A 24,500-nucleotide genomic window follows, 5' to 3' on the forward strand; every position below is an offset into this window, starting at 1 on the left:
TTGGAAGGCTGTAACACTTCGCAACTTATTTACTCTGGAGAACTGGCTGTAACTGGAAAAATGAATACTGTGTTAGCATGAGTTAAGCTAAAGGATATAGAAATAGCTCTGATGAACAGAAGGGCATTGTGTTATGGCAATGACTGTACAGTATCTTTCTGCAACACCCTCTGTACAGAATGCTAAACATAACTACATTCACCATATGTCGTAGCTATGGAAAGGGACGGGAGCCAGGGATGAAGAAAGGCCTCAAGGCATGTAACCATCTCTGGATGGAAAACAAGGGAAATACAGGAACAGGAACTGGCAAATGATCCCATTTATCATTCCCTCAAAGACTGAATTTATACCTGGCTGAAGAGAGCAAATCTTCCTTCTACCTTTCAGAGTCTGAACCTGCTGGTGTAACCCAGTAATATTCACTATCAGGATCTTCCTCAATTGTGCTAACATAATGGCCTTAAGTAAGAGTTGGCAATCATGTGTCATTTTCCTTTGCAGACACATGGCTAAGTTAGGTACAGACTTGGGTTCACAGAATATAAGGATGGACGTGCAAAAGAGATGATAAAGCAATTATCCCATGAACACATCCCCACCACTGGCCACTTCAATCAACAATACTGTTGCATACAATATTGCATAGCTAGCTAAGTACGGACTAATCTGAAGATGAGAGTATTAACAAGCTCCAACATTTACACAGTGCATTCTGCATGCACAACTCTCTGTGTAAGACAAGCTCTCCTCCCCTCAGTGAACTAGAAGTCTAGCTGGGGAAACTACATGAAAGTGAAAAAGTAACAAAAGCTATGGCAAAGCAGTAAAGGATCAGTAGCCAAGAGAAAGATTTCCACAATGCATTTCTGGGTGTTTGGAGTAAAAAGCCCAGTACAACCAAGGTGATTTCCGGCCACACCCTCCAACAAGTTACTGAAATCCCCTGTCCTATGTCATCCCCATTCTGACCCTCCTTAAACATCACTACCATAGGCGACTTTCCCAAAGTGGGGTTTTTCAAAGTTATGGCAAGAAACCAATACCTTCAATGGCCCCAGCCATCTGCAAAGGGGACCATATCTGACTGAGCCTGGCATTCCAGGGTCCTAAGCAGCCTCTCCCAGGGCACCCCTGACACCCGCCTGTGTGTTCCAGTCCAACCCAACAGATTTTCTTGACCAGGTTCTCATCTCTCAACCTTCCACCTTCCTGTTTCCCCCTCTTGCTTATACTATTCTAACCTGGAAGGTACTTGGTTCTTTCTCTTGCTTTCTTTCAAGACCCAGGCCAAGATTACCTCTAACAACAGACTTCTCTTGATGGGATGAGGTCTCTTGTATCTTTTTATTATGTATCTTGTGTCCTATCTCCTCAAGGAGACTGTAATTGTCCCCAGGACAAGGACCCAATTCTATATCTGTTTAGAGCCTTAGCATGGCCTGGCAGGATGGGTGAACAACAAACGCTTACTGAATGAATCAACAAACTTCCAGTGCCCCATAAACAGGCTCTTAATAAAGCCTGCTGCTGTTGGGGGTCTCAATGAAATTGTTAATGAAGAAAGAAATCCAAATCACACAGACTGGCCCTAAGTAGTTGAACATTATCACTATATATCACTAAAAATTTTAAACTGAATTTTAACTGTCTTCAGGGTCTGAAAAACGATAAAAATGTAATTTTGTGGTACTGTCTTTCAGATTAAAGCATTCCAAAGCTAACCTAAAAAGTTTCACAAAATTTTGTTTTTGTTTTTGTTTTGTTTTGGGGATAAATGCCACCGCATACCCACACAGAGGGAAGCTGCAAACACATAAGGGGGTAACTGTAACATTATGTTAACATGACCCAAACAGGTCAATAGTCACGAGACTTAATTTAAACTAATTTTAACTTACTCATTAAAGCTCAATTCTTGAGTTGTTGAAAAAGAAAGAAAAAAAAAAAAGAATTCTAATTCAAAACAAAAGAATACAGTAGGTGGAGTCCCCATATGTGCCTTGGCTTGAAAAAATAAATAAATCATTTCCCATGAGCAACATGCAAAATACACAGAGCAGGAAACCGGAAACAGGCAACTGGCTGTATTGATAACAGAGAATCAAACTGTTATCTTGAGGCAGCAAAAGGAAGGAAGCTAATCTTTTGACTGAAGGCCCTGGGACAGATTAGTCTGGGGGGGCTTTAACTTATGTTTGCTGCTTTGTATATAAACAGAACTTGAGTTAAAATACTTTGCCTAACAATTTAACCAGCTTCAAGGACAAAACACATGTAAACATCTGTTCTAAATGCATGTGTAGCAAATATGCAGTTCTCTGCTAATACTTAACACTCTGATGCGCAGACTATAAAACAATCTCGAACTCTGCGTAACCTGGCACCTACAGCCTACATCAGTGGAGCAGGCCCTGCTCACAGCTTCCACAAAATCTTTCTTCTGAGCAGCACAGTCTGGCTCTGCCAGGGTGGAAACCGAGGCACCGCAGGGTTAAGCTCTGGAGACCTGCAGGGATAGATGGAGACAGCAGCAGCAGGCCCAGTTCCCGGGTCCCCGGCCCTGGTGTGGTTATCACCTTCCTGCGAAGCTCCTTCAAGTCACAAACCACAAACACCGAGGCTGAGGAGGAGCCTGGGTTATGGTGGTGGCCAAATGGGCAGAACAACAGGCCTGACTTCTCCGGGATGAGAGCCGAGGCGAGAACCAGGGTGAACAAAGTGGTGGAAAAGGCTAACACCAGGAGGAGAAGTGTGTGCCTTAATGAGCAGAGACAGGACCTTGAGAAGAAATATTCAGAAACCATTCACTCAACTGGACTGGAAATGGGTGGCATGCTTCAAAACTGCCTTCATGGACAGGAAGCCGTCCCATGAGCCTGCTGCCCTGCTTCTCTCCACCCATGGGACTGCCCAGCAGGAAAGAGCCGGCCGGGGAGAATCAGGAGGACGAAGGATGCAGCCACTCCTGCTCTGCTCCTACTACCAGTGGGCGCTGGGACCGGATCTTCCTTACTTTACCTTGTTTACAGTAAGCTGATAGTTCTAACCAGACGAGGCCCAGAAAGGTTCCGGCGATTCTCCTAAGGGCCCAGGCACGCCTAGGACCAGAACCCTGAAGAACCTCCAAGCTCCCACTCACAGCCCCTCCCATACTGCCCGAGGAAAACACTATATTACCTCCCCAAACAATGGGAAGAACCACAGCCGGCCATCTCAGCTCAGTTCCTTCAGGACTAAAATTTAAAACAGGCATCAGCCAACTTCGGCCTGTTCTCCTGCTTTTGTATAGCCTCGAAGCTCGAAGGATGTTTCATTCTTTTTGTTTATTTGGTTTTTTATGACCACACCTGCAGCATATGGAAGTTCTGAGGCTAGGGGTTGAATCAGAGCTGCAGCTACAGACCTATACCACAACCACAGCAGATCTAAGCCACATCTACAACCTACTGCAGCTCCTTAACCCACTGAGCGAAGCCAGGGACTGAACCCACAACTTCATGGACACTATGTTGGGTTCTTAACCCACTGAGCCACAATGGGAACTCTTGGGTTTTTCATCCTTTGGAGGGCCTGGGAGAGGAACCGGCAGAGGATGAAGAGATTAAGATAGAGACCCTTTATGCCCTGCAAAGCCTAATAAAGTTCTCATCTGGCCCTTTACAGAAAAAGCTTGTCAAGTTCTGGTTTAAAACATGTTTTATAATGTCACTGGTCCCACATCCCATTTCTTAGCTTCCATTTTTTAAGGACACACTGCCAGGTTGACATGCTGCAGCCACATGGTTTTTTTGATTGTTTGTTTGGGGGTTTTTAAGCAATATTACTGAGACACTGCACACAAGTCAGTCACGGGTGGGGTGGGGTGGGAGGGACTCAGGGCCCTGTCAGCTGAGGAGTATTTATTTATCTGGCTACGCTAACACGACAAAATTAACAGTGCTACCCCAGCTGTCGGGAGGGGCAGAGCATGGTCAGCACCACAGGCTGGAACTCAAGGCCACACCCGGGCTTCTCTTCACAGGATGAGGAAGAGCTAGGAGGCCAGAGACCAACTTCCAACCCCATCTCTATGTACACAGGCTTCAGGTCCCTGATTCTTATTCTGATGGACATTTTATTTGCCACCACCCCTCCTCCCTCAATCCTCCCTGGAAGGAAGACTACAAAATATTAAGTCCGAGGTGGACAGAGAGTAACTTGTACTGTCCCCAAAAGATGGAAAAGGCTCAGAACCAAACAGATACCACATCCAAAATTACTAAACTCATGTGGCAGAGAGCTCACATTAACATGGACTAGCTAGGAGAGATTTTTTTTTTTTTTTTTAACGTTTCTAAGGCCGCTCCCTTGGCATATGGAGGTTCCCAGGCTAGGGGTCTAATCAGAGCTGTAGCCACTGGCCTATGCCAGAGCCATAGCAACACAGGATCCAAGCCGCATCTGCGACCTACACCACAGCTCACAGCAACGCCGGATCCTTAACCCACTGAGCAAGGTCAGGGATCAAACCTGCAACCTCATGGTTCCTGTGAGCCACGACGGGAACTCCTAGGATAGAATTTTTTAAAGAGCAACAACCATAAGAAACATTAAAGATAAGACTTTAAGGTTATTAAATTCACTGGTAAAGATAAAACTCAACACTTCATTTTCAAGGACATACAGGTAGGGTTTTGTTTTTTGTTTGGTTGGGGTTTTTTTTTGTCTTTTTAGGGTGGCACCCACAGCATATGGAGTTTCCCAGGCTAGGGGTAGAATCGGAGCTATAGCTGCTGGCCTACACCACGGCCACAGCAACCTACTGCTGCAACCTATGCCACAGCTCTCATAGCAACTCCGGATCCTTAACCCACTCAGCAAGGCTAGGAATCGAACCTGCATCCTCATGGATGCTAGTCAGATTGGTTTCCACTGAGCCATGACAGGAACTCCATAAAGGTAGGTTTTTATTACAGGAGCCTTGGAATTAAGTGGAGGTAGTGAAATAGAAGTTCACTCAGTCTCTTTTTCATGCAATGCACCAAAAGGTAGCCACTGTGTTCTGTGGACCATATGTAGTTGGTCTAAGCCAGTACACTAAAAATCAAAGAGTGTGGGAGTTCCCGTTGTGGCTCAGTGGTTAACAAATCTGACTAGGAACCATGAGGTTGCGGGTTTGATCCCTGGCCTTGCTCAGTGGGTTAAGGATCCGGCGTTGCCGTGAGCTGACGCTGTTCGGATCCCACATTGCTGTGGCTATGGCGTAGGCCAGTGGTTACAGTTCCGATTCGACCCCTAGCCTGGGAACCTCCATATGCCAAGGGAGCAGCCCAAGAAATGGCAAAAAGGCAAAAAATAAAAATTAAAAAAAAAAAAAAATCAAAGAGTGTGTGCTGTGGCTCTTGCTTGTAATTTTTCTATCTTCTCCAATTGTCCAGGATTTTTAAGGTCAACAGTGCAGGGAGGAAAACAGAACTCTCTTTCGTATAATAGAGTCGCATTACTATCAGACACTCAAGATACAAGAGGATACTTACTACTCAATGTTTTCAAAAAGGCTGAAGCTGCCAACAAGATGCCTGCACGAACTCTAGCCGCTCAGGACAGTTCCCAACAGCTCTCCTACATAATGAGGGTGTCCAAATTAACTGTAATGCACCGAGTCCAAAAAGCTAGATACAAGGGACTCTTTTTTTAAACAAGAAAGACACACTGACAAGAAGGAAGAAGCAGTCAAAGACCTAAAGGTGACCCTAAAACTGGGATCCATGAAAAGCAGAATCATTTCTAAATGAATTAATTATGGAAGCACTCATGTAAGAAAATCTAAGATAGCATGGAAGTCCTCCAAATAAGCCTATGTGTGAAAATTTAATCTGCAAGGGATTGGCATTTTGGAAAACCACATGGACGCCTAGTTATCACCTGGGTCTATATAATGATGACAAGGTTTCACTTCAGAGAAATTATATTTTAAAACAAATAAAAGGATTTTAATACTGGCTTCCATCCTAAAAAGCACTGCAAATTAGTCACGTCCCTTCTGGACAGTAACTATGATGCACACACAGCAACTATCGGAGTTGAAATGGCAGAAAAACACATTAAGTAAGACTGTCTCAACTCTCATGCCAAACTCCAAAGTTAAATAAGCCCAAGTTTGTGTGTTGTGTTTTCGGGGAAAGTGTCCACATTACACTTGGATTTCAAAAATAATGGTTGTGCCAAGATTTTAAAAAACAAAATGCATAATTGTATAAAGATAAGCTGCTCTTGGGACTGATCCAAATAATTTTAGAGTTTAGCACTATTTCTAAATGATATCACAATGCATTAAACCAAAATTTCACTTCACACTGCATATTCTTCATCCAAGAAGTAATTACTGAATGATAATTCTGACCCAACCCTTGATTATATATTTAACTCAGCCAACTATCTCATTGCAAACTTATTCCATGTAGAACAGCAAACATTATACACACTAGTATTTGACATTCAGCCATGATAGTCTACTGTCATTTTTTTCATCTTGGATCAATCAATCAACCAATGAGCAACTATTTATTGAGTAAATGGTATGAAGGCATTGGGAAGAGCACCTAAAAGCATTAAGAATTCTTTCTTATGGTAATCACTTCATAATATGTGCAAACGTCAAATCATTATGTAGCACACCTGAAACTAATACTGTACACCAACTATATTTCAACTTAAAAAGTTCTTTTAATTTGTAAAGACACGTGTACTTCAATATTTATTAGCAGCACTATTTACAAGAGCCAAGACACAGAAACAATTCAAGTGTCCATCAATGAATGGAAGACAGACAGACACACACACACACACACACACACACGCAAGCGCACAATGGAATATTACTTAGCCATTAAAAAAGAATGAAACAATGCCATCTGCAGCAACATGGATGGACCTTGAGACATCACACTAAGTGAAGTAAATCAGAAAGAGAAAGACAAACACCATATGATAGCACTTATATGTGGAATCTAAAATATGATACAAATGAACTTATTTACAAAACAAACATACTCACAGACATAGAAAACAAACTTATGGTTACCAAAGAGGAAAGGGGGTTGCAGAGGGAGAAATAAATTAGGAATTTGGGATTAAAAGATAAAAACTATCCATATATAAAATAAACAACAAGGTCCTTCAGTATAGCATAGTGAACCATATTCAGTATCTTGTAACAAACAATAGAAAATAATATGAAAAATACATACACATACACACACAACTAAATCACTTTGCTATACATCAGAAACTAATATAACACTATAAATGAACTACATTTCAATTTTTCTAGTCCTCTCCTTTAAAAGTTAATGAGCAACTTTCAATTCCTCGAGAATGCAGAGCACTAGAAAAATGATACCCATACCCAACTATTTAGTTATTTTTAAGGTGTCAAAATGAAAAAGAGAAAGTTATCACTCACAGGGTCAACACTAGAAAACAATTCTGCTAACTTCCTTTGTGGCTTTCCTCAACCCCACACATAGAATAAATGGTTACACAAGATTTCTTACAAAGCCAAACAGTACAGAGTTTTGGCGGGCAGAGTCTTTAAGTACACAATTACAGTACCTTGTTCTAATAAAAGAGGACAGAAAAACTGGAGGAGGAAATGACCTCAGATTCAACCCTTATAATGATCTAGTCAACACTAATCAAAGAAGGAGGGCAGGACAGTTAACAGTAGACAGCAGTTCTCTGTTTTTTTAATCAGTACCTATTTCTCATTAATAGGAACCCTCATCAAAACTTTTAAGCACAATTTCACACAAGATAACGCACAAGGTGTGCCCTGGGTCCCACTGAATCTTCCTAGCTTACAGCTAGTCATCTGCCTTAATTTAATTTTTTCAACTGAGAAGAGTAACTAAAGGAGGGCATGAATAGATTGTTTTTTCTGTTGTCCTATTTGTTTTGGAAACTTAAACCTGTTGCACAGTGTGGCTTAAATGCAAGTCTCTTCCCACAGAACGCAGACCTTTTTAACGCCCCAAAGCACACACTCACAACAGGCCCCCTCCCCATCCCTTTCCTCTCCTGTCCCTACCGAGTGGTGCAGGGACCAGCTGCTGTGGGGGAGTGGGGGAGGGTAAACCAACCACTCACAGGAGAAGCCTTACTCCTAGTTACCTAGACACACCCTGGGAAGCCTACTGCTATAGCTGATTTGTTCTTGGAGACGTTTTATTGCTTAATAAAGACCTTGACTGTTTCTCCTCAACAGTCTCTGTAAAGATAACAATCTTGGAACTGAGTGGGAAGGGCTGGAGGCCCAGAGACGTTCCGTTGGGGTGGCAGATAGCAGAAGTTCCACTTTGAGGACTAGGTGAAAGGAGGCGAATATAAACTGTTCCTTGAACTTGAAAAACAAATCATGCCTCTTTCTGAAGACAGAGAGATATGGGCCCACAAACACACAGTTGGTGGGAGGGGGTGTGGGCAGTACCAAAAAAAGTTTTAAAAATGCACTTCCTCCATCTACCCAATCACACCTGTAGATATTTACTTTCTAGAAGTACTTGTGCAAGCACATACACATGTACAGGATACGAAATGCAGATTTTTAAAATAACTGTAAAAAACGGATAGCAAAAATAACATAAGACCAAAAAGAAATAAATAATTCATAGGCTGATTAATGAAAATATGATGCATTCATATCAAAGAACACATTAAAAAGAACAGGGAAATGAACAGTTACATTCAGAATAGGATATAGTAGTTCCCACTGTGGCTCAGGGGTATGGAACCTGAGTAGTATCCATGAGGACACAGGTTTGATCCTGGCATCGCTCAGTGGGTTAAGGATCTGGCGTTGCCAAGAGCTGTGGTGTAGGCCGCAGACATGGCTAGGATCCCGAGTTGCTGTGGCTGTGGGGTACGCCAGCAGCTATAGCTCTGACTTGTCCCCTAGCCTGGGAATTTCCCTATGCTACTACGCATGCGGCCCTAAAATGCAAAAAAAAAAAAAAAAAAAAAAAAAAACATATGTATATACACATACACATATATACACATATATACACATACACATATATATTTAGTGTGATACTATGAATATTTATTTAAAAATAAGTAATTTCATAAAAAGGATACTTTCTGAACTATTAACACTCTCAAGGGAGCAGAAGTACATGCAGAAGGCATTTCTGCTTCTGTATTTCTACACTGTTGTCTTTTTCTTTAATGAGCACATACCATTTTTAAAAATACGTGAAGGGCATTTCCACTTGAAGGAAAAACACAATTCATTTTTATTTGATAAGGGAGCTGAGGATCACCAGTGGGTTGCAGATTGATGAGTACGAACAAAAGGGCATCCAGTGGAGGACAACATTCTCCCAGGGCACCACCAAAGGTCATATGTGAAATGCTGTCTTCACTGAGTACTATAAAACAAATTAGATGCCACCCGGCATCTTCAAGTCTTTCTTCTGGAGAATACCGAATCAGTATTGAACCTTATACAACACTTATAGCAAAATAAGGCAAAAAAAATTAATACTGCCTTTTAATCAATGGAGAGCTGAAAATATTCATTCAAAATAAGTGAGACTTGGCGTTCCTGTCGTGGCGCAGTGGTTAACAAATCCAACTAGGAACCATGAGGTTGAGGGTTCGATCCCTGCCCTTGCTCAGTGGGTTAACGATCCGGCATTGCCGTGAACTGCAGTGTAGGTTGCAGACGCGGCTCGGATCCCACGTTGCTGTGGCCCTGGCGGAGGCCGGTGGCTACAGCTCCGATTAGACGCCTAGCCTGGGAACCTCCATGTGCTGAGGGAACAGCTCAAGAAAAGGCAAAAAAAAGAGACTAAATAAATAAATAAGTAAATAAATAGGTGAGACTCACTGGAGAAACTGAGGTCTAAAGGAGTTTTCAAGCCAGGTTTCTAGAGGTCAGGCTCCAAGTACCACTTTCTCACCTGCACTTTGGTCAGAAACACTCCATTTTATACCCTTTATTTCCTGGGGTTCCACCTCAGATTTCATCTACCTGAGAAAAATTCCATTTTTTTCTTTTTTTAAGGCCACACCTGAGGTTCCCAGGCTAGGGGTCTAATCGGAACTATAGCTGCCAGCCTACACCACAGCAACACCAAGTCCGAGCCATGTCTGTGATCTACACCACAGCTCATGGCTAAGCCCGATCCTTAACCCACTGAGCGAGGCCAGGGACCAAACCCGAAACCTCATGGTTCCTAGTCGGATTCGTTTCCGCTGCGCCACGACAGGAACTCCAAAACACATTCCATTTTCTTAAAAAGGCTGGTAAACCGCTATACTAAGCAATGGGAAATAGAGATGCTGGAGCAACTTACAGTTTAATGACACCCCAGCCTCAAGGACAGGTAATTACACTATATGGTGATGAGGAACGAGCACAGCACTAGAGATCAACCAACCAGAGCTAAGTCAAGGGGTTAGAGCTTCTGAGCCCGGGTGACATCATGTATCAGCAGCAAGGAGAGGCTCAGAGCCCACTGGAGTTGATCTATCGGTACTCTGGCTACACAAGTGGGAATTTCATGGGTGTGATCCTGAACGATGGAGATCCACTGTCATCTCCCATATCCACCCTCACCCTTTAAAGCTTATGGAGAACTAACTAGAAGGGCCACACACACACCCTTCTAAGCACTTCATCCAAACTGACTTAATTCCCACAATCACACTGTGAAGGAGGCACTCTTATCATCAGACATAGTTTGCCTAAGAGTCAATTATAACGCTCAGGGAGGTTCAGTGTCTTATCCACAGCCAAAAGGCCAGCACAGTCCCAGGTGTTAGACCCAAGTTCTGATGCCACAGCCCTTACTGCTCTAAATAGAATTCTACACTCGGAGTTCCCGTCGTGGCGCAGTGGTTAACAAATCCGACTAGGAACCATGAGGTTGCGGTTTCGGTCCCTGCCCTTGCTCAGTGGATTAACGATCCGGTGTTGCCCTGAGCTGTGGTGTAGGTTGCAGACGCGGCTCGGATCCCGCGTTGCTGTGGCTCTGGTGTAGGCCGGTGGCTACAACTCCGATTGGACCCCTAGCCTGGGAATCTCCACATGCTGCGGGAGTGGCCCAAGAAATAGCAAAAAAAAAAAAGAAAAAAAAAAAAAAAAGAATTCTACACTCGCAGGGACCTTATGCTGCAAACTGAGATGAAATGAGGCTCAAGCCTGAATACTGAATTAAATTTTTCCCCACTTCCAGGGAGCACATGGAACTAAGTCGCTTAAGCTATCCTGTACCATAATGCCTGACAATTCCCCCCCAAAATTATAAGTTTTACTTATAATTCAATGATGGCAAAAGCCCTCCTCAGAAGAAAATCCTCTATATTTTCAACGGTTCTCTCAATTCCATCAGGGTCTCTCTTCAAGTCCCATCAAGGGAGATGCTCCTCTCACCAGCCTCACACCTGGGAGGGGCGAAACTCACCTTGCTGACCCTGCTGTCAGTCACTACTCATTCAAACCCAAGACCAACACTCCTTTTCAGACATCACCTTTAGCCACAGCATAGAAACATCCGCGGAAGCTCTCATCCCAACCCCCCTTTTAAATTATTTTTTAGCCTCTGGAACCAACGAGTAAAGAAAACTAGCTTTGTAATTATTTTGCCATCATCTATTTGAATAAACGGATGAAATCATTTAAGATTGTACCTGTTTTTCAAAAAGCGTCAATATCAACTGAAGGCTTTGAACAAGGCTAGGTTACAGGAAGACTTCCAGGTGTGTTTTTCTTTTACATTGGTTTCCAGAACCATCCTAGTATTGGCCCTGATGATTGCAGGCACCCTGTGTACCAAACCACAGAGCAGTACCTCTGCAGCCAGTGGAGAGTAAAATACCCTTTGTCTGCCGTGGGGAAAGGTTCTCATTCAGATTTGAAAGTAAGGAGAGCAATTAATTATTAGAAAGTATAGCCGGGGGTAATTAGCAGCAGCAACACAAATGCTTAGAGGAGTTTCCTCTTTTTATCTTGAGGCAATTCCAATAGACAGATGCTCAGCATTTAGGAAGTTTAATGAGACCTGAAGCAGCGGGCTAATTAGTCAATGAAGAGAAAGCAGTAATGACAAGCAAAAAAGGGTTTTATTCTTGTTAAGAGCATAGGCCTTGGATGGTTTTCTTAAATTCTGGGGCTATACCCCCAGGAAAATTCCTAAAAAGCTTCCTAGAACTTTTTCTAATGATTTTTATTTTTTCCATTATGGTTGGTTTACAGTGTTCTGTCAATCTCAACTGTATGTACAGCAAGGAGACCCAGTCACACACATATACATTCTTTTTCTCACATTATCTTCCATCATGTTCCATCATAAGTGATTAGATATATAGTTCCCTGTGCTGTACAGCAGGATCTTATTGCTTATCCACTCCAAATGCAATAGTCTGCATCTATTACCCCCAAATAAGGAACACCTCACAAATTTGTGTCATCCTTGGTGCAGGGGCCATGCTAATCTTCTCCGTATTGTTCCAATTTTAGTATATGTGCTGCCGAAGTGAGCACAATTTCTTTTTTTTTTAAGGCAAAGAAACCAAAGCACGAATGCTGGCTTCCTCAGGGGTGGTGCACCAACAAGGAGGAGTGACTGTGGGTGCCTAGAAGCCGTGGCAGTTCAGCACCCGCCATGGTTCCTGGAGAGCAACACCATGTTCTGTTGGCAACCAGGGGTGGCCCCGTCCTGAGCAAGCTGCAGTCACCATCCTGTGTCTCACAGAAGACCTTTTTAAGAATTCTCAGTTCAGTGTGTCCCTTCATCCCCAACACCAAGAATATTTCCAAGGTTATTAGTTATGAAGGGCAAGCACTAACGACAATGGACAACTCCTTTGCTCTCCATCCTGCATGAGGACCATCATTTAGGAACTGCACGGTGGAAACACAAATCCTTTCGGAACTAACTAGTTAATGACAGTAAATTTCTCATTCTGTCAAGAAACAATGAAAGAGGGAAGTTTTTTATTTGAGTGAATCTATTCTGGGATTATAATCTCCCCTCCCCCACAGAAATAAGCAGCAGATGGCAAAACTACTGATCTTCACAAGCGACAAAGCCCATGCTTCAAAATGCTTTCCCAATAATGTGGATGAATCTGCTCTTTATGTATTTAAGAAATGGGCTGCCAAGAGCCAGGGTGAGCATTAAAAATGAAAGGTGTGTCTGGCCAAGGCTGATTTCGTAAAATCTCTGGGAGCTTTCAGTTCCACATATAGTTCACCTTCAACCTCCACCACTCAGCACACCAGCAAGAAGCCAAATCGAATCCTTATGGAACAATGAAGTCATCCCGGAGTAACCTTCACACATACTGGATTTTTACTTTGAAAAAAGACAGCCTTGCAGCCATCACTGCGATGAAGAGGATATTCTAGCGTTCCATGTGGAAGCCTGAATTTTTCCAGCATTAGCTTCCTTTCCCATGGAAGCCAGAGGCTGTCAGAACCAGCCTGGAAACCACTTTCAAATATAGTTTTAACGTAAATGAAAATCCTTCTTTGTTAATTATTGATCTAAGAAGGTTATACAGGTTTGTCCTAGGAGAACCAGAGAGTAGTTCTCTGGAAAAGGAGAAAATAAATTCTCATTCCTTCAGCAGAGATTGGGGCTTATAACCTGTTTCCAAAGTAAACACAGTTACCTGCTCTAAGCTATTTACTTTTACAGCTTTAGCATCTTTGTCACACTGTACTTTCTCAAAAGACCTTACAAACAATACAGTCATTTTAGTCTCCATGCAGTGGCTAGAACCAGTTCCTACACTCACATCAATCCTCTGAGACTGACAATATATCCAAACCCAAAGGTCAACAGTCAGGAGTTATGGGGACTCACAAAACGGTGCTTTTCAGAACGCCACACAGCAGATCCGTCTTCCCAATTCACCAGCAGGACCTTGCAGCTCCCTGGATGTGCCCCTTCCTGAGCCACGTGCCACCCCCACCCCCCAAGTAAGGATCCGGCCGGCCTGGCCTGGCCGGAGTGTTGCTGTTAAGAGGGCAATCGCTTCCTGTCTGCTGTGCTGCTCCCACTATAAAAAGCTAAAGCAACCCTCACTGGGCGCCACGGTCCCTCCATGTTCAATGTGAGAGATGGCAAGTTTAGGTGTTCTCAGAAACATCTGGTTCGTGATAACGTCATATGGATTACCCACATATCATACATAATACCATACACCCTGGCTGTCATCTCCACAGAATCATCTCAACACACAGTAACTGATAATCTGTATTCTCTCCCTTTGGTGACACTTTGACCCCTGGTGGGTTATCACATGAGGAGTGGAAACTATTTTAATTCATTGTGACTGCATGGCTGTCATAGCTCCTTCTACATTTTAAGTACAGGGTATCTCAAAGGAAAGGTAAAAGAGCGCACCTGAACTCTAAAAATCCATAAAATAAGCTTTACTTTCAGAAGACCAAAATGGGGTTTACAATATGCACGCTCACCACACAGGAGGGTTCTTCTAAAGCACCTTCAAAGGAAAATTTCTTGGGGAAAAAAAGAGACTGTAGCATTGGCGGGGCACCTTTCAGTCTAACAACATCGGACCTTCCCAAGAAAGGCATTCACATTTTCCTGGAGAAAGGCACTGAGGAAGAGAACAAACCTAGGGTTCACCAACCCCACGGACCCATGACAAGTCTTGTGATTCCAGGCTTTCCCAGCAGCAGAATTACCATCACACACGCACACATAGATGACCGTCAGCAGACACTTGTCTAGGCCAAATTAAATCATTTGCTCAGCTAGGTGGGATGTAAACAAACATAAATTACTTGCTTCTCTTATGCCAAATTTACAACACAGTAGACGGCAAACAAAATCAAGCTTGTGGCTTTAGGGTATCTAACAAGTAAGGATGAGAGTAATGATGAACTGGCTGCAGGGGAACGCCAAAGGTAGGGGTGGGGGTGGGGTCAACGAACAGCTGGAAGTGTTCACATACACTTGGCAGCAGCCAAACCAGAAATAGGGATTATCTACTTTATTCACATACTGGAAATCACAGAACAAAAGATGGCTCGGCCCTAAATAATGGCAACCAATGCTCCAGCAGCTGAAAATGTTTATTTAAGTTTTTTGTTAAGTTTGTTTGTTTGTTTTGTTTTGTCTTTTTGCTATTTCTTTGGGCCGCTCCCACGGCATATAGAGGTTCCCAGGTTAGGGGTCGAATTGGATGGAGCTGTAGCCACTGGCCTACGCCAGAGCCACAGCAACGTGGGATCCGAGCCGCGTCTGCAACCTACACCACAGCTCACGGCAACGCCGGATCGTTAACCCACTGAGCAAGGGCAGGGACCGAACCCACAACCTCATGGTTCCTAGTCGGATTCGTTAACCACTGAGCCACGACGGGAACTCCTGAAAATGTTTAAAATCAAGAAAACGTGGGTTTTGGCCTAACCCCATGCTCCCAGCTAATGCCATCACCCTTGAAAATTGCTCCAGGGGTTATCTTCTGTATAGACTGTACCAAGGAGTCAACGTAAGACTTTTAACTCCAAAATTCTACTGCAGGACCTCATTCCACATTGCCTAAGTTCCTTTACAAATAATTCTGTATACTAGCAAAATACTAGGCAAGTACAAACAAACACACCACTACCAAGCCCAAAATATCTAAATGAAAATAATACTGCTAGAATAGAACAGCTGAGCTTATGATATGGTGGCAAATAACTTCTACCATTGGGAAAAAAAAAGGTCAGAGAATCTGCACTGTCAGCTCAGTCCCTCTTGTTCTGCCAGAATCGCCAAAGTAAACTACCATCAAAGAAAAGAAAACAAAGTTTTCCAAAATTAAGCAAGGCTTGTATTTTACATCCCATCTACCATGCCACCCCTCGAGATCACTGCCAATTAAGAGTGAAGGTCAGCAAATCCTTTGCAGTTGGAACAGGATCGGGAATTTCCACTTGTAGGCAATGGCTTTCACCAAATCCAGGTTTCCCAGGGTCCTAACAAAATGCTAACACAACATCAACAAAAGCACAGGCCTCTGTCATCACGTGAGCAATGCTCTTGAGAGTCAGCACAGCAAAGTGGTCAAGAATTCCAGAGTCCAGAAGCAGACTCCTGGGTTAGGATCCAGACTCTACACTCAGTGCCCTTGGGCAAACTGCCCCTTGTACTTCAGTTTCCTCAAATCCAAAATGGAGATAATTTTTCTCTCCCAGGGATGCTGTGAGGAGCATATGAATTGATACAAGCAAAGTACTTGGGACAGTGCTAGCCCAGGGTTAAATACTAAGAAGTTTTAGCTATTTTTACTACTCTAGCCACTACCACTTCTGAGCTAGGACCTACTTTCCTTCTCTTTCTGCATGAGGATATATTTTTCTTTTGCTTTCCTTCTCCGTGCTAGCCTGTTAGTTCTACCACAGACTGCTTCTGTGAGCCCCGGGAACAGAGAAGCCAGAAATGCTTGCAGTGGATATCTACCCAGCAGTCTCCAAGGAGCATATGGTGAAATGAAATTTACTGCATGACAGCCAGTAGTACCCTCCATGGGTTTTAACTGCAGGGGCCCTTAAATCTGTATCAGATGATGATCTGGCACCACGTCCCCAACAGGTGAAAGAAGTTAAGATGCAAGTCACTTGTGCAAGGTCACTTCACCACCATCAGCTGCTAAGCACCTGATTATGGACCTGTGCCAACATTAGCTCAATGCCCGCTAACAAAAAGGAGGCAAAAATTCCAACTTACAATAAGCATTAATAAACGAAATGAAAGGGATAATACACACATCATCTCCTAGGCAGAAGTCTAGCCATTCCCCCAACAGGCCTCATGGTTCTATAGCTCCCTCAGGTCACATCCTCTCCCCACCCCCAGGCACCTACCACCTTATTACCTAATTCCAGGCACACTTAAAGCTGCAGGTCAAATAACAATCCCCCCAAAAAGCCCCTCTCTCACATCCCACACTCCAGGGATGTTATCTGCATCTTTTAGAACACCTGCCACTTTCTACCTAGTATTCTCTTTGAGAACGTAATTTCAAACAGTGACTCTTACACTCTGCATTTCTAGGGTGCTTATTAGCACTGTACCTTGCTCATTTGAGCGTGTTCAATTGATAACTGAATGGGTGGATGGATTAGGTAGCTCCTTTAAAAATCTTAGAGCTATAAAGGTGTTCTACCAAGGTCTCCTAGCTTCATCCATAGCACTTTTTCTTCATTAATTAGGAAGCACAGGCTTCTCTATTCCAAGAGCCAGTATGAACTGGGGAACCAACTAAAGCACATTATAAGCAACTGACTTCCAGATTTTGACAGCCAAGTTTTGAAGATAAATTCTGGATAATAATATTTCTATCACCAAATTAAAGAAACTAGAGCCAATAGCAATCTTCCTGGGCCCAAGTACACCTCCCATCAATCTTCCAGTTTTAAGCCATTACTTGAGTCAAAGGAGCAGGGACAAGAAGAGACAGATCTGGGTGAAACAGAAATTAACACAGACTATCACCATCACCCACCTTTCCCTCTTAACTCCACTGTCATAACCTCAGTGGAACCAGGTTCTGGAAGCTGCCCTAAGCACCCACCCAAACATGTTTATTTTGGCTAATTCTTTTCTTGCCCAGGAGAAGGCAAGAAAGACAAGGTTTTCATGACAGCCTAGGGAGGGGCAAGCAAGTGGGACCCAGTTTTCCAAATGTAGCCCACTTTCCCTATGTTTCTGGTTCAGAGGTTTGCAAATAGATTCCAGTGAGCTACTGGTAACTGGAAGCTGAGTAGTCTGGTCACCACAGAGTCCCCACCATACATCACTGCATCACAAGAGATGGTGGGCTGCAGCTATTTCATCTCCACTAACTCAAGAGTCCAGAGCACTTACAGTTTTAGCAGTGGATCTATTTCCAGGTCTACAACCACGTTCAAAAGGATTCTCATACCCCAAGGCTCAAAATCACCTGATTACATGTCTCGATATCCCCCTCCGAATCGAATCGCCTAACTGAATCTACCAAATGCTGTATCCTTCAGATGTGCAGATAAGTTACTCATCCTCTCAATCATGCCCCTTGCAGTAACACTGATAAGCAAATTAGCAGACTGCATTGTTTCTAATGGAAGGATCTGCTCCTTAATAGCAATGGTCTTATCAGAAGTTGACACTTGAGAAACTTACTGGTAAGCCTCCATTTTCAAGCTGTGTATTTAGTTTGTTGCCAGGTTAAGTGGTACACTTTTATACACTTGAGAATTTGGCCAGGTCTCATGTAAGAATGGTTAAATATTTTTTTAAAGAAAATTTAAAACAAAAATTAAAATCAGAGCCACCTACCCCTTTGCTGGCAGACATGTACACTACACCTTGTTATCACCTCCACCTATTTGTTTGTTTACTGTCTTTTTAGGCCCACCCATTGCATATGGAAGTTCCTACACTAGGGGCTGAATCAGAGCTGCAGCCACCGGCCTAGCCACAGCCACAGATCTGAGCTGCCTCTGTGACCTATGCTGCAGCTGGCAGCAGTGCTGGATCCTTAACCCATTGAGCAAGGCCAGGGATTGAACCCACGTCCTCATGGATACTAGCTGGGTTCATTACCGCTAAGCCACAAGGTACTTAGGAACTCCTTTTTTTTTTTTTTTTTTTTTTTTTTATTTTTTTCTGCCTCCCCCTATTTAGAAAAGGCACGCACTTTAAGTTAAAAGAAATGTTGAAAACGGCCCCCTCTTGATGTGAAGTTTTGCAAAGTCACCCGTCTTGTTACATGCTGGCTAAGAACTGTGCCATCACATTTCACCTTTCTGAAAAGGTTCCTCAATCCAGAGCAGATTTGCTATCATTTACCTCTCAGGGCTACCGAACAGATAAATCACACGTAGGTGTAGGTATCTGGTTTACAAGTAGCTCAGGCTGGAAAGTCCACCAGAACTTTTTAAAAAGTCACGTTCAGGGCAAGTGAAAGCAGCTTGTAGTTTAACTTTTACATCATGGGCATCAGTGGACTCATAAGCCATGTGGTAGAAAGGGTGTGACCTCTAATTCCAAATCGGGCTGCGCTGAGCTGGCCCCTCAGAGCACCCCGGATTACCATGTGGTGACACAAACATGACCCATCCTCAACACAGGGCCCAGCGACTCCAGCACAGCAGACTAGGGGCCCCTGAGGGCCATTCTTACTCTGGGGAAGCAAAGCTGACCTCCAGAAGCAGGGGGAAGGAAACCACAGTGCAAACCTCACACCCAGAGGGGAGGGTGCTTTCTGAGGAGCTAGGGCTGAGGAAGATGCTTCAAAGCAGACTCAAGAAACCGTGTAGGCTGCTGCTAGAAGACGCAGTGCAATCGCCCCCTCCACACCCAGCCACACCTAGATCTTCCTGGGAAGATAACTACCCCAGACAGGCAGTGTGGAGCAGGGCTCTGTGAACAGGGCCAGCTGGGTGTGACTGACAGGCCCACCACCTACTAGCCATCTGCTGCCGAGCAAGTTCCTTCATCTTGCCGAGCATTGGTTTCTGCATCTGTGAACAGAGATAGCATCTGTGCCCATCTCCAGCATTCCCCTGAGCATGCAGTGAGGTAATGCATGTAACAAGTGGCACACAGTCAGGTCCCTAAGAATTCAAGAAATGTTGGCTATTGCTATTGAAAGGTCTCTGCTTCCTTCATCAGGGAACACCAGACCACATGAGTGGACCTGAGCACAAGGACAGCCCCCCACCATTTATTTTCCCACCAAAAACTTCTTAAAATCGACTATGAATTTGCACTTTTCATAGGGAGCTCACACATTGTAAGGTAACTGATTCTCACAGCAGCCCGGGAAGCCTCTCTCTATGGGAAGGGACAGTTCTCCACTACGCAGGTGTATAAAGTATCATATACACCCACTCAAATCCTACTACAGAAACTCTGCTTTCCTGTCTCTTGTTTGTGAGCTTCCTGAGGACATGGATAAAAAAGCGTCCCCCAGTGCCCAGCAAAGAGCTATGGACAGCAGCCCTCGGTCAGGCAGAATATTAAACAGGGGCTAACACCATTCATTACTCTAAAGTCAGGTCTCCTACTCCAAGAGGAGTTGTGTTTGGGGGCTTTTAATGTAGGAAACCTGAGCACACGAGTTACAGTCTGAATTCCCACTAGGGGAGGGGAAACAAGGACAGAAAATCCCAAAGCAAGTGCTGAATCGTGGAGTGACCAATGCCTTACTTCCTCGCCCAACACAGAGCAGAAGAGTGGCTCCTTATCAAACACAGAGGGAGCCAGGAGCCAGGACACGATTTATGTGTGCAGACAACCATGAGCTCACAGGAAAATGAGGTAAGAAAGAGCTTCTCAGAAACTGTGGATAACAACAGCTGAGGTGAGCATTTGGGCCCAACCTCGACCTGACCCCTGGCATGCTGGGGGGCACAACCTCAGTGCAGCAGTCAGCACCAGAGCCCTGGCCAGCAGGTCTGTTCCAGTGCCCCTACCTCCACTCCAACCCTCTCCCTGCCCCCAAAGCCGCCTGAATTTACCACCCTGATAAAGAGTGTATGTGGTTCTGTGGCCATCATCTCCTCATCAAGTCTGGCTACAGTCAAGACTACTGCGGAATGAGTATGACTTTTAAAAATTGCTTCCTTGTGTTTCAAGTGAAAAAAATCATTTCCCATCTCAAAATTCAAATCATATACATGTGCAGAGGGAAACCAAAGATATTTTTAAGAAGGGGGTGGAGACTGGAAGGCACTGAGGGCTGGGGAGTAGTAGTTCTTGGGCCAGAATTAGTTTTCTCGTGGCTATTTCTTCAGTTTAAAAAGCCAGGCTTGCACATTTATCTGGTGTCTAAATTTCAGAGGCCCTGCCTTTATTTGCTCGGAGTATTATTAACTGCCTGGCTTCTAGAAAAATATTACTCATGCGGCATCAGTGTAAGCAGAGGCATAGTCACATTAGAGAAATCGAATTCGTTTTATTTATGGCCACACAATATGAAATTCTGAACAACTACCACACCTAGAAGAAGAGGGGTACACTTTTACCTCTTTTTGCTATGTATTAAACTTTTCTCCTATTCCAATGACTCTTGCTCACCCAAAGGAAAAAGAAAAACAATAAAAACAAAGAGATAACCTGATGCCTAATTTCCAGGGACCTCTCTCGGCAAGTGCTGTAGTGGCCTCAGCTCCCCCCCTCTCCTTCCCACCAAAGAAGTCATTTCCCCAGCTGCCTGCAGGGTACAGGGACTACAACGGGGAGGTCCCTGGGGTCCTATCAAAATTTCATTTTGTCAAAAAAGTGGACAGACCCAGATAAGCCCTTCCTGAAGTTACAGTTTAGCCAAGTCGGAGAGCCAAAATCATTATCGTGATTCATTCCTTCATTCAACACATTATTTACTATGTGGCTGGTGGGGCCGCCGTTTTTCTCAGGGAACTAGAGGCAACAGGGAAGAAGAGCTGCTAACACACTTTAAAACAGCTCTGTAGCTACCACTGCCCTCAGGACCTTACTCATCCGCTCATACAGTCCTTTTATTCACGCACTGATTTATGTACCCAGCTCTAAGAAGGGATTCAGGGATGGACTTACACACACAGACACCGTCCTTCCTACACAGTAACAGTTATAGGCTTTCCTACTCTCGTACTTAGAATGACCCAGCACCCAGCTTCTCTGGGACTTGGGGAGAGTCCCTGGATGTGGAACGCCCAATGCTAAACTGGGCAAGGCTCTGTCAGACCGCGATGAGTTGGTCACCCTGCTTTTACAATACACTAATTTAAGCTTCCCAACTACCCAAGGGCTACTTATTCTTCCCAGTTTTTACAAATGAAGAAAATGGGGCTTGGAGTTCCTGTTGTGGTGCAGCGGAAACGAATCCGACTAGGAACCATGAAGTCGCGGGTTTGATCCCTGGCCTCGCTCAGGAAGTTAAGAATCCAGCGTTGCTGTGAGCTGTGGTGTAGGTTGCAGATGCGGCTCGGATCTGATATTGCTGTGGCTGTGACAAAGGCCGGCAGCTGTGGCTCCAATTGGACCCCTAGCCTGGGAACCTCCATATGATGCGGGTGTGGCCTTAAAAACTTAAAAAAAAAAAAAAAAGAAAGAAAGAAAGAAAGAAAATGCGGCTCAGTGAGGTCACTGGTGGAGCCAGGATTTGAATGCTGGCTTACATGAATCCACAGCCCATGTGCTTTCCAGTCCCCTTTGTGTTTCTGAAATGAGAGCTAAAGTGTCCTAGCTCTGAACACAGTCCTTCTCACCATCACCACCACCACCACCACCACCAGGTTCTGATCACTCTCCTCCACTGCTCCCCTGGCCACTGCGACTTACTCTCTACCACAGAGTCTGTGCAGCTGGGATTTCATCTGCTTGGCAGTTGTTCGCAGATAATATATAATCTCCCTCTACCACTGCAAGACTGAACTTTTTATAGCAAGTGGTTTAAACCTCTGTAGGAATAAACGTCTCACTCAATAGAAATCAGGGCACTGTTTTCAAGCATCAGAAACAAACTCTGCACCAGGCTTGGACTCACCTCTCAACATCCAAGGTAGCAATCTACAGAAACTCACTGGCATTTTAACAGTTCAAACAAACTAGGCAGATCTTCAAAGGCTCCACACACTTTAAAAAGACTTTCAACATTTCTCTCTCTAAAAGAAAAATCCTAATTCAAAATGCCAAGGCCACATTCCAAGGGATAACCATCCTTTGCTTGTCAATGTCACCAAAATAATGTTTATGGTTTACATAAGGATTTCAGGCAAAACACACACACACAGACACACACTCCCTCCCTCCCGCAACTAGCTGTGCTTAAGCCCATAGCTCTCTCTAAAATTCCAACACAATTGAACTCTCAGCGGGGGAGGGGGTGTGTGTAAAATTCACCCAAATAAAGACACAGCCTATGTAATTTCCTTGCCACCAGAGAAGAACAGAGCCTCCGGACTTTTTATGTTTTGCTCACATTCTTCATGAATGAAGCGTGCCTCAGTGATCCTCAAATTAACTTTCTACTTGCATCATTCATGCATTAAAAAGAGACTTCTTAAGGCCAGATCTTTCACTAGGCCTTTGTGAGGCCAAATATAGGCCAGCCTGTGTCTCCATGCTACTGTGTGTGATTACTGGATTTGCTACTTAAAGGTCCTGTGCCTCTTGAAAACAAGGTTGGGGGAGAGAGAGACAGAAAGGCTAAGAAAGGCCTTTCAAAAGCAAACACAGTCAAGGCATTCAACAATCTACAGAGGGCGGTTAATGTGGGTCTGGCCACAGCAGTCTTCTCTGAGGATGGGCTGGATGCTCGGGCTGTAGCACTAACTGCTCTGCAAGCCTTTCACGAACTTGGGAGAGGCACCACCACTGTGTCCTCAACCTACATCAAAAGTCAACAGGCTCAAGTGACTGCCCCCAACCCTGTGTACTTTCTAAAAAGGAACATAAAAGGGGCTGTTTCGGCTGGGTGCATTTTCAGGCAAGCTCAACACTCCTAAACCTGCTGAAGGAAACCACACCCAGCACAAGTTTCAGGGGTTGGGGGCAGGGCTGAGGTATTCAACTCAAGTTCAAAAAAAAAAAAAAAAAAAAAAAAAAAACCCTGCTGGGTGCTACTTTGCTGTTCAACCGGGACCTACTATAATAAAGGCTGTCACTGACTCCTGAGGGCCCAGATACTGTGCCAGAACAGTTTCCACGGAGAAACCTCACTTATTCTTACAACAATCTTACTATGAATCTCCCTACATAGAACTTATATTACCACCAGCGCACAGAAAAGACAGCAGGTCAGGTTGGTAAACAAACTTCCCTGACTGGGAAAGCAATTTGGCCAAGAGAAAGAAGCACACGTGAAACATTTACTATATAATGTTCAGTAGAAAAAATAAAAACAAGATGCCAAGACAAAACTGAATCTATATAATGACTTTAACAGTGTTATATAGATAAGAAAGTTAAGATTTATTGGGACTGCAGGATTCTACATGAATTATTCTTTCACTTTTACTTCTTTGGGGATGCCATAACATGGCTGTGAAATAATAAATATTAACAAAGTAACATAAAGAACAGATAGAAATTTGACTTTCGTCTATTAATAACCTTCAACCCTGCCTTTGAAAGAACACCATGTGAGTCACCTCCTGACTACTATTGCTTTCACTACCCACGCCCCTTCCCCGTCACAGGTTCTGGAGTGGTGCCCGTTAAGAACAGAAGTCACTTCTCTCTCCACCCCTTTTCTTTCTTAGGGGCAAAAAATTCTGGCCAGCAAGTTTCAGCAAGTGCTTTTTCTCTCCTACCTAATCAATAACCAGTAATTTTAAAGCTTCACCTGCAGAGTCACAGGAAATGAGCACTTATCAAGTAACAGATATTTAACGCATTTCAAACCAAAACTTTCACACCAAAATCTGAAGGCACTGCTGGCTAAATCTGATATACATGAAACCGGACGAAAGCCTAACCAACTGCAAGAACAGCCGCATTCATTTTATTAGGCTCATCTTA

The 24,500-nt window shown here is 43.9% G+C and overlaps 1 protein-coding gene, 2 long non-coding RNA genes and 1 other non-coding gene across 9 annotated transcripts in view; 1 reads left to right on the forward strand and 3 right to left on the reverse strand.

Annotated features, from left to right (window-relative positions):
- The window catches only part of SPTBN1 (spectrin beta, non-erythrocytic 1), a 199,024-nt gene that overhangs the window by 76,123 nt on the left and 98,401 nt on the right, over nt 1-24,500 (reverse strand). The gene's annotated exons all lie outside the window — the stretch shown is intronic.
- LOC146404792 (uncharacterized) lies at nt 1,744-9,780 on the forward strand. The gene is made up of 2 exons (XR_014841962.1): nt 1,744-4,363; nt 5,331-9,780. It is a non-coding gene; the product is annotated as an uncharacterized LOC146404792 (long non-coding RNA).
- LOC146404793 (uncharacterized) lies at nt 9,276-14,663 on the reverse strand. The gene is made up of 2 exons (XR_014841964.1): nt 10,261-14,663; nt 9,276-9,619 (listed from the first exon to the last, which is right to left on the reverse strand). It is a non-coding gene; the product is annotated as an uncharacterized LOC146404793 (long non-coding RNA).
- Nucleotides 12,427-12,532, reverse strand: LOC146404794 (U6 spliceosomal RNA). The gene has a single exon (XR_014842674.1). It is a non-coding gene; the product is annotated as a U6 spliceosomal RNA (small nuclear RNA).

Source organism: Sus scrofa, chromosome 3 (assembly GCF_054392235.1).
Source record: "Sus scrofa isolate SSC_HxYL_T2T_F1_AM1 chromosome 3, Sscrofa_HxYL_maternal_Yorkshire_Landrace_v2.0, whole genome shotgun sequence".
NCBI lineage: Eukaryota > Metazoa > Chordata > Mammalia > Artiodactyla > Suidae > Sus > Sus scrofa.